A 10,636-nucleotide genomic window follows, 5' to 3' on the forward strand; every position below is an offset into this window, starting at 1 on the left:
GCAAACCTTCTTTGTGTAACTTTTTTTGTCCTGCCTTTGATCCATGGTCATGAACCATCCCGTCGGTGTATTCTTGGAAACGGGAGATTTTGAAAAGCCGCATGTGTTGGCGCTAGCAGCACAACGATAGCGGCGTTGCTTGGGATATACAGCTAAATTCACTGACAACTGAAGCCAAGCTGGGCAAAAGAACATGAATTGCCTCCTTTTTCATTGCGTTAATCTCAACGCAGTACCAACTGCACTTTTTTTCCGATAAACGGAACCACGTTGCGATTGCAACTGGCACTCTGGGCTGACTTGCATGGCCTGGTCAACTTCACATTCGCCATTCAGTTTGAATAAACCAAATTGAACCTAGAACTCCTTCAACATGCTACTAGCTGTATTTTTAAGTAACGTATGCACTTTCCTTTTTTTATTGCGATTTGACTTTTAGCAACGCTATTTGATGCCATAGAAATGAAGCCAAATAAGGTAACTATACGGTGTTTCATGCCAAAAAAATACAACATAGTGATGAGGCGCGCCGTCGTGTGGCACTCCGGCTACGTTCTGATACATGTGGTCCTTCAACGTGCTACGAAACTTATAACACACGGATGTACTTACATTTCGCTGCCATCCAAACATGTCACTGTGATCGGGAAGTCGAACACGCGTGCTTTAAAGTACAGTTCTTTTTAACTGTCCTCAAGCACACCAGTGTGACACATTACCTGCGACGCTACCACGGTGGGCGGAAATGACGCCAAAAACAACGCCAACGACTGCTGCGGGCTTCACATCCGACACTTTAGTGGCGTACCTTCTCAAAAGCATGCGAAATAAGTCGTGCTGAGAGCACGCGGTTTACTTACAAGTATAGGAGGACGCACAACGTGCCGGCGAGCAACAACCACACGGGTGCACCGAGTAGCGACATCCTTTGATCGTGGCACCGAGACTACCAGACCTTCGCCTCACGACAGCTATCAATCCGCCGTAAATACTCGCAAACCTTTGAAGGCTTATATAACACACAAAGTCACGACCGCCGATGAAGCCCACAGAAGAGTTTTCTGCGACTTTGTCTGGCGAAAGGAATTGCCTCGGTTCGTCACCGTTTGTGACGTCAGCGAAAGGGCTGGGACGACTGTCGCAATAACCTCGTGACCCTGCCTCCCTTCTCGTAGGTCGAAGTGACCACGAAGCGACGGCGCGTCCTTGGGCGCCTTTTGCCCCAAGTGACAGCCCTCGAATGGGGTCGATGTGCGTGTGTGCGGCGGGAATGTCTTCTTCTCCAAAGGATTCAGCTGGTTTATACAAGTGCCTGTGCCTGAATCCCTCCCCATGTTGGTACACAGGCTCAGTTCGAAAGCTACACATCCTCCTCACAGCAGCGACGTGTCCACTACATGTAGCGAAATGCAGCTGCCGCAAGAAAAGTGGCAACACTGCGACTTTGATGCGACCTGTTTGCGTTACTTGTGCCCCGCTATGGACTGTGTTGGCCAGTGTTAGCCTTAGGTTCAACGACGCTGCCTCTACGGATGGTATCCTTGCGTTTACCGCGAACACTACGAACTCTATACGAAAACAAAATAGCCCTGGCTCGCCACACATGTAACGCTCTTTAAAGAGAGACTTTAACTCTCCACTTGGAGACCATATATACTGTCATCAGAGAGTCGTGGAATGTGCGACTCTCCAAAAGAGAGTGAACTTGTATCCTTAACCCTTTCGGCCCCGGCGTCCTATAAAAAGGACACGAAGAAAAATTGCTATAAATTGTGACATAAACTACTACAAAATTCAAAAATATGTGTGTGGTATCCTCAATACACCTGTGCAAACATAGGTAGTAGTTTTTCTATCATCGTCTTCCTCGGAAGTCTGCAATGTCGAAAACAAGATGGCGGAAGCTGAAAAAGACGACAAACGCCGCAACCAAATATTTGATGACATTTTACTGCATAACTTTTCTCTGTAGCTATCGTAATTTTCTCTGTTGTCTCTAAAGTGCTTGATGGCTTATTTACACAAGGGGCCTTCCCTAACATTTCCGCTTAGGCCGCTGCAATGAAAAATCTTCATGTCACAAATATAGGACACCAGGGCTTTGTGGTTGTGAGATCTGTGAATGCATTGCATAATGACCCGAGCCGTAGCGCTTGTGTCTGCTTCCAATTTCTTGTTATTCTCCTCGGGAAATCAGCCTGCATTTCTTGCTAGTTTGCAAGGGGGTCCCAACAGCGAGATTGTACATAACTGATCCGAATACGTTTGCTGCCGTGTAAGAATGGTGCATGAGAGGGCTTGAAGATAACGAGGATGAAGTGCAGTTCCATCACCTTACCCATGCAGGAACGGGCGACAATAATTGCGGCGCACCAAAGGAGGATTCGGCAACTTATTATGACGTTAGATCTTACAAGGCGCCCAATAATTAGATAATGGCCATTAAAGTGCATTGAAGAGCACTGTGTCACGTGTGCAAAAACTTGCTTTTGGACCTTTGAGACGCAGTGACCCATATATGTTTGCTGGCATGCTAGCTTCAAAACAATTTCAGGTGTAAACACAGTAAAATAAATAGCAATATCGAAATTCACCATATTTCTCTTCACAACCACTAAGCCCTGGTGTCCTATATTTAGGACATGACGCTATTTTTCTCATAGACTGATGGGATGCTCAGGAAATGTTATTTTCGTCCTCTTGAGGTGATAAAGAAAGCAATATCAAGAAGAAAAAAATTATCTACCCGTTAAAAAAAATTCAGGGCTGAAAGGGTTAAAGAAAGCTATATATGCATATGTGTCAAATGAGAACTCACCAAAAAGAATAACAAGTAATGTTGTTGTTGTTGTTGTTGTTGTTGTTGTTGTTGTTGTTGTTGTTGTTGTTGTTGTTGTTGTTGTTGTTGTTGTTGTTGTTGTTTTCAGTTTGACTGCCTTGTTCAACATGAGCTGCGCAGATGTGTCTGGATTTTGCCGTGTGTTGCTGCACCTTTGTATGTGCTTCAGGGCTCGTTGCAGGTATACCCCCACACCGGCTGCGGCCAGGGATTGAACATTCCAACCTAGTGCTTAGCAGCACAACGCCGAACACGCCAAGCCGTCGCAGCGGGTAGCAGTCAAGAGCCCTGACACACGTGCGGAGACCCAGCTTTCTTGAACTATGCCTTGCGAGTACCAGTCACAAGTGCACTGCGCTCCTCACACGGGAATATCATTGCGTGTGCGATAGAATACCCTCTTAGAAAGAAGCATCGTTCAATGACTGGTGATCTCGGGACAAAGCAGCAGCGGCTGCATTTCAAGAAGAGCTAAACGGCCCGTGTATATATATAGACTTGGGAGCACGTTGAAGAATCCCAGGTGGTCAAAATTATTCCGTGCGCCCCCACTACGGCATACACGTTTTATTCGTATCGCTATTTCGGCACGTTTCCATGATTTAATTTTAAAACCTCTCTGAATACATTTTGTTGAGCTTCATTGACATTACAGTAACGAAATCGCATTAATGAATGCGCAATCCACGCGCTGATGCTGTCATCTCGAACTTATTTTATTTTTGCAGCACTCCACATAGACGTCAAAGACGCTAATGTAATATGGTATAAATGTGATTCAAGTAAATCAGTGAAAGAAAATGAGGCAGATACCAAGAAGCCTGATTTTCATTAACGCCTGGTCACGCCTCTGTCGATGACGACTGCTTCCGCGCGGAGTGCATTCTTTTGCCTTTCTGCATATGCGCAATTAGGATCTCATCCTACCCGCCGAGCTGCTAAGCTCCAGGGCACGGGTTCAGTTACCGGCCACGGCGGCTGCATTTTGACGGTGACGAAGTGCAAAGAACAGACGTGTCCTTATAATTAGGGGCATCTTAAAGAACCCATGGTTGTCGAAATTAATCCGCAGTCCCCCGCCGCGGCGTGCCTCATAATCGTATCGTGGTTTTGGTGCGTTAAACCCCAGCGAATAATATTGTTGTTGTTGAGATCTCACCTTGGGAGTTGTAACGAGAGCCACTCACCGACGTGACGGTGGATATGGCAGCATACATGCTTCATGACCACACTACACACCTCACGAAAAAATACTGTTGATTCGGCTCCCGTTCCTGGGCAGATCAATTTATTCAAAACGTGGAAACACGAAATACTCAACATAAAGTTGAGTATCCCAAAAACAAGCGCGGACTAGGACCACCTTCTAGCCTCCATCGCCGTCATGACCGATCTTAATGTCTTAATGATTACGGATTATTTTATGTAATATTCTTTTCTTTATTAGCGGCTTGTAATACGCTTATTTATGTGGTTCTTATGCCCCCGCATCTTTGCAATCCCACTCTTCTCTCTAATGTTTCGGACCTCGAAAGCAAGTAGTCGAAATGAAAATTCACCACTTTCATCTCGCTTCGCGTTATAATTCTGACATTTCAATAAGAACAAACAATATTTTCCGCCACGCTTCCATTGGGTTCATTATTTCTTGACTCCATTGTTTAAACGGAACAGCTACCCTTGCTTCACGCACCTACATTGCCTACGAGTGAGCTACCACGGGTGTGCTCCCGATTACTATCCTTTTTTTTTTCTTTTTAGTGCGGCTTTGTCATCATTCTTCGTGACAAAAAATTTACAAAGATGTCACAGATTCTTGCACATTGACAAGCAGAACATTAAACCCTCTAGAGGAACACGCTGCTTGCGTCAGATAGCGACAGTCTCTTTGCACAGCACGTACAACCGAACCGAATTCCACAGCTGTAGGCCAGGTATATGTATACCCGCCATAGTAGCTTAGCGGCTAAGGTGTCACGTTGCTACGCTCGAGAGTAAGCATAGCCGTGCGACCAAGGGGGGCAGCGGGGAGGGGGGGGGGGGGACTTATCACCTAGGATGGGGCGCAGTCTGCCCCATACGTTTACTCAGTTGTGGTCACGAAGGTTTTTGACGATAGTGGCAGTCGAAGGTCCTTGATATTGCATTCCAAGAGGCTGTTTACTATCCATCTGTATACTTCAGGAAAGGCTAGGACCAAAGGGAGGTCATTGATACAACCATGTTGTCGCTTCTTTCATTATTGTGAAGCATGTTGTCCTTTGGACACGAGCAAAGGGGGCGGGGGGCTGCGATGAAAGTTTGCACCCCCCCGCCTCCTCCCCCCCCCCGTGATGGGGAACCCTGTACACACCTATGAGGAAAAGGGCTCGATTGCCAGCCGCGACGATCGCATGGGGGCTAAATGCAAACACATCCCGCCTACTTAGATTTCGGTGCGCGTTATCGAACCCCGGGAAGCCAAACCTAATCCGAAGTCGCTTACTACACGGCGTACCTCATAATTACAGGTATAACGGTGTTTATGGCATGCAAAACCCCGCAACCTTTTCTGTGTTTCTTTTTAATTTAAGTACGGATGCAACTCCGCGAAGCACTACTTGCTGACCAATCCCAGCTGTCACTCTAAAGTATGACACTAACTGAAGTATCTTCGCGCTTCCTGATTTCCTCATTTCGAAGCCGGGCGCCGGTTTTCGCAGCTCCCGATCGATCCCACTGATACGTCACTTACGCAATACGGGAGACGTGCGCCGCTTTAACACCTGGTGCGGAAAATTATATGGAGGAGAAAAGGCGCGAGCGCCTTTTTATCCGAGCTATTTACAAGCGCTAAGGTAAAAGGCCGCACACGCACCATACTGCAATAGCTAACGAAGTTAGTTCAAAGCTAATAAATTCACCTGCCTTGCTCATAAGTATCGACATGCTCTCTGGCGGTCATGGTCGACATGGCGTTTGTATAAGCGGAAATGGCAAGAATGCATTATTACTAGCATAGCCGCACTTGTCTCGCCAACCTCGACGTAAGGCGCCTGCCTAGCGGTTTCAATTATCGCTTCCTGATACGCAGAGGCGTCTGCTGGCAGTGGCAATGAACAGGTGCCGTCAAAGGGACCTACTTTAAAACTGACGTGCCGTCGACTTCGAAAGCCATTCCATACGGAAACGACCGTAAACGGCGAAATAGACCATAGTCAGGGGCATAGCCAGAAATTTTTTTCGGGGGGGGGGGGGGGGTTAACCATACGTTATGTATGTTCGTGCGTGCGTTTGTATGCGCGCGTGTATATATACGCGAGCAAAACCGAAAAATTTCGGGGAGAGTTTGAACCCCCAAACCACCCCCCCCCCACCTGGCTACGCCCCTGACCATAGTAGTGCATCTTTTCTGTGGAACGCGCTCGATATGTATGAGTTTATTCCCTAACACGCTTTCCTGCTCCAGCATATCAATCCTGATTATTTCGAAGGAGCATCGTATTTTGTATTTGCATTGTCAATAAATATGGCATAGGAAAAGCATTTTATTCGAAAAACTTCTTGGGTGTTATAAAGTAAAATTTGTCAAGAGAGAAAACATCAGTACGCGTCCACAATATCCAATATTTATCTGAGGAGAACCACTATTGGTTTTGCCGGCACAGTCACCAAGATACTTTGTGTATGGTGTGGCATTCTTGGCCACAATAACCCTGGGCCACACTTCTATGAGAACAATCTCACAGGGATGAAGTGGCTTTGATCATTCTTCGGCGTGCTTGCAGATAAATTTGTTCACAACATACAACTCGGCTGAGTGCAGGACCCCTGATTCGAGCCCGCCGGCTCGAATCCTCATGATAGAAGATGATCGGAACAATCTTTCCAGCGAGACGGATCGCTGGCGGAGGAGCTTTGGTTTGGCCGACGAGATCTCCGGGTTAGTGGGTGCTTTGTGCTCTAAGGCTGTGCTTGAGTTCCAAGGCCTGCGCTTTAGGGCTTGGTTAAGCAGCGAATCTATCCGCCAGAGCCGAGGAATATAGATGACCTGGAAGAAGAGATCGACTGCGCTTGCGCGAACATCGAGTCTGAATCAGCTGCCAGGGCTGTAACTTTGGGCAATGATTTGCATTGCCGCTGAAGAAGAACACATTGACCACGTTATTTGGGTTCAATGATACACTCTTGCGGCTTACCTGAAGGACTTGAGGTAAAAAAAAGTACTCTTTCCAAACGCCAAAACACAGATACAAGAGATCCTGAAGAAATATGGGGTAATATAGATTTGAAGAATCTAGAGAGCCCCTATTGGCAGAAGCAGGAAATAGTTCGACCCTCTTTCTAAATCCAAGTACTCAGAACAGGCCCGGGGGGGGGGGGGGGGGGGGCTCACTTGCTGAAGGCATTGACTATTTTAGAAAACACCTGTTTTCATTATTTATTTTCGGTAAAACACCCAACCAATCAAGGAAAGAAGGTAACTTTTAAGGGCTCGTTTTCCTTTGAGACACACTATTAATGAGAAATAACAGACGGTACTGCCAAGGAAAGTATAGGGGATGTTATTTGTAGTAATTAGGATATAATGTGAAGAAAGTAAAGTGGACGAAAAGATAACTTGCTGCCGCCGTAGCTCAGTGGTAGAGCATCGGACGCGCTATTCGAAGGTCGCAGGTTCGGTCCCTGCCGACGACAAGTATCTTTTCGTCCACTTTATTTTCTTCACATTTATATCCTAATTACTATAAATAACATCCCCTATAGTTTTCCTTAGCATTATTATCTCTTAGTTCTCATTAATATTGTGTCTAACAAAGGAAAACAAGCCCTTAAAAGTTATCTTCTTTCCTTCATTCATAGCGAGGGCCTCCTTCTGGCAGACTTGATGCCTTCAGGTAGTATGCGTGGGATTATTGGTCAGCTGCCAGCTCGTAAAAGATCACGTGTCACGTGACGCCAACAGGCGGAAAAAGAGTGTTCCACACTCGCCGCCATGGCTGCCGATCGGCGCTGACTAACACTCCTAGGTTTAAAATGCACATATATACCCCATAACGTGGACGGGGGGATGACCGCCGCCGTAGCTCAGTGGTAGAGCATCGGACGCGCTATTCGAAGGTCGCAGGTTCGGTCCCTGCCGGCGGCAAGTTATCTTTTCGTCCACTTTACTTTCTTCATATTTATGTCCTAATTACTACAAATAACATCCCTTATACTTTCCATGGCAGTATTGCCCATTCAGTCAAAATTTCGGGGGGTGAGGCGGGGGGTCCTAGCCCCCCTTCCCCCCTGCCTACGGGCCGGACTCAAACAATGAGCGTCACAAAAACTCGCTTTCGATTCCAATTTTTAGGTACAGAGAGAGAGATATCCATGAGAAGTGGCATTGCTGGAAAACTGAAACTGGACGGTGTCATGCAAACTTTTCATCAGCATTGGCACTTAAGCGACTGACCTGCGCCGAATCGATAAGATACGGAGCGTGGGTGCTTCCGTCAAGTAAGTCAACAATGTGATGAGGGCGAAATTACGGTATAAACTGGGCAAACACTAGCATTCGATCGTTTTCCTCACACTCGGAGTTATGTTTTTTTCTTTTACAAAAACCTATGTTAGTTGCTAAGTCGATTTGGGCAACGGGTGCGTCCCAGCAAGTGCGCCGCCTAAGATCTCCATAGTAGCGAAACTGCTACATTGGTGCTCACAGCCGCCGCCAGGCCACTAGCATGCAGGGGCTTCGTAAATGAGTGGAACAGAGTGCAGCAATACGCGGCTCCTTTGCTTCCGAATGGCACGCACATATTTCCTTCGGCTCGGCTATTGTGCCTGGCTCCACAAAAGGTGGTCTGAACATCGACGTGCTAAGGGATGTTTCCTTATGTTTTACGCTTTCGTCGTTGTCTACTCTGCTCTTCTCAAACACAGGTAAGCATAGTGCTTCTGAAACACACGTAAGCTTAATGCGAAACAAAATAAAATATTTCGTGTCTCGTCCACAAATACAATCTCAAATAAATGACATATAAAATAGCACAGTACGATAATGAAGCGCATCAATGTTTTGAAAGCCTAACATAGGCGTTTTCATTACCCGTTAGCATTATCAGTGGAATAGACTTTCTACTGCTGAACTGGACCGCAACTGTAAGTCATGGCAAGCTTTAAAAAGGGCCACTCTTTTCAGAGACGTGCTCTAATTAACTAGTTCATTGTACAGCGGGTAAATTTGAGATTCCCAGATGCTCGAAATATTAGAAAAAGGTATACACCATAGCTACGACGTGAGGAAACTCTCCTAACACAAACAGAGCCTACAAGTGACACCATTTCACTGCCTGTCGCGTCACCACTCAGGCCTTCATTGCGAGTTGTCGATGCTAGAAGGCTGTTCAATAGAGAAACAATGTAACGCAACCAAGAAAAGGAATAAGTACCGTATTTTGCCCCGGCATTCAGTTTATGCGATTCAATACTTGGCGCGCGCATAGTTACAAATTAAGAGAGGTACAAGATTGGGACTCTGACCGACACTTCACGTGCACGTAATCGCCTGCTGTTATGGACATTTTCTTCGTCGACCAGACTTCCTCGATCATCTGTCAACTGCCAAGTACGAGCACACGCTTGGAGGCAGCGATTGTTGGCAAGTGCCAGATGCAGCCCGGCATATTTTCATTATTATGAATGTAGAATTACGGAAAATAATTCAGCCAGCTGGAGAAAAGTTATGAACGTGCAATGATGTGTATTATAGCAAAGACTTTTATGGAGTAACAGAACCTCGGGCTTCATGATTCGAAGATTGACCGCCCAACGCCGGTTTTTGACTGTTTAAGTCACTAAGTTGTATTCCTTCAAGCACATATATTCGATTAAGGTGGCTATTTGGGCAAATCGGTAAATCTTCATCTTAGCACAGCGCACAGTGTTCGTGTGTGTGTGCACTGTGCTAAGATGCACATATATTCGAGCAACAAAATTTGCGTTTGTTAGGCTGTCAGGCTGAGTACCCCGACTTAGGTCATTTGAAGAACCTAATGAAATAATCCGGAGCCAATGGATTAAAAATAATTCAATAGGTCCCACTGACCCACCGTAAAAAGCGAACAATTACGACAGAGCTTTTTTTACAGACGTATAGTATACTTAGATGCTATTTTAGTACCTACGATGAATATTTCATTGAGCATGGATGCTTATATCGCCAGCACATGTGTAACAATACCTATGTACATATTTTTACAGTGGTGCCGCAATAAACACAACAAATCAGGAAGAAGTTGAGCCAATTACGGTTAACACAACGGGTAACCAAGAAGTACCTACGAGTACAACAGGTACGTCCACTTCCTCTGTCGCTTGCTGCTTCCAAATTAATGTTCTCTCTCGCCATCGAAAATTCACTGACGATTACGATGCAGCCTAATGCGAATTCTGAGCGCAGCTTCATGTTGGGGCAACGCCAACTGTATTGAAGTTTTGGCTATATGCAGTTGTAGCAATGTAGCATACGTTACATGTTGCCACAGAAATCGGTAGCGCTCGAGTGTTACGCAAACCGCTCTGTGCATTGCAGGCGTCGCGAACCAATCGAAACGCCGACAGTGCTCGAGTGCTGCGCACACTACTCTGTGCATTACGGGCGTCGCGAACCAATCGAAACGCCGACAGCGCTCGAGTGCTGGGCGCACCACTCTGTACATTGCAGGCGTCGCGAACCAAGCGAAACGCCGACAGCGCTCGAGTGCAACGCACACTACTCTGTGCATTGCAGGCGTCGCGAACCAATCGAAAACGCCGACAGCGCTCTAGTGC

The 10,636-nt window shown here is 46.4% G+C and overlaps 2 non-coding genes across 2 annotated transcripts; both read left to right on the forward strand.

Annotated features, from left to right (window-relative positions):
* Positions 1–7,444: 7,444 nt before the first annotated feature.
* On the forward strand, positions 7,445–7,516 carry Trnaa-cgc (transfer RNA alanine (anticodon CGC)). The gene has a single exon. It is a non-coding gene; the product is annotated as a tRNA-Ala (tRNA).
* Positions 7,517–7,895: 379 nt separating this feature from the next.
* Trnaa-cgc (transfer RNA alanine (anticodon CGC)) lies at positions 7,896–7,967 on the forward strand. The gene has a single exon. It is a non-coding gene; the product is annotated as a tRNA-Ala (tRNA).
* Positions 7,968–10,636: the final 2,669 nt, after the last annotated feature.

This window comes from Rhipicephalus sanguineus, chromosome 2, assembly GCF_013339695.2.
Source record: "Rhipicephalus sanguineus isolate Rsan-2018 chromosome 2, BIME_Rsan_1.4, whole genome shotgun sequence".
Lineage (NCBI taxonomy): Eukaryota > Metazoa > Arthropoda > Arachnida > Ixodida > Ixodidae > Rhipicephalus > Rhipicephalus sanguineus.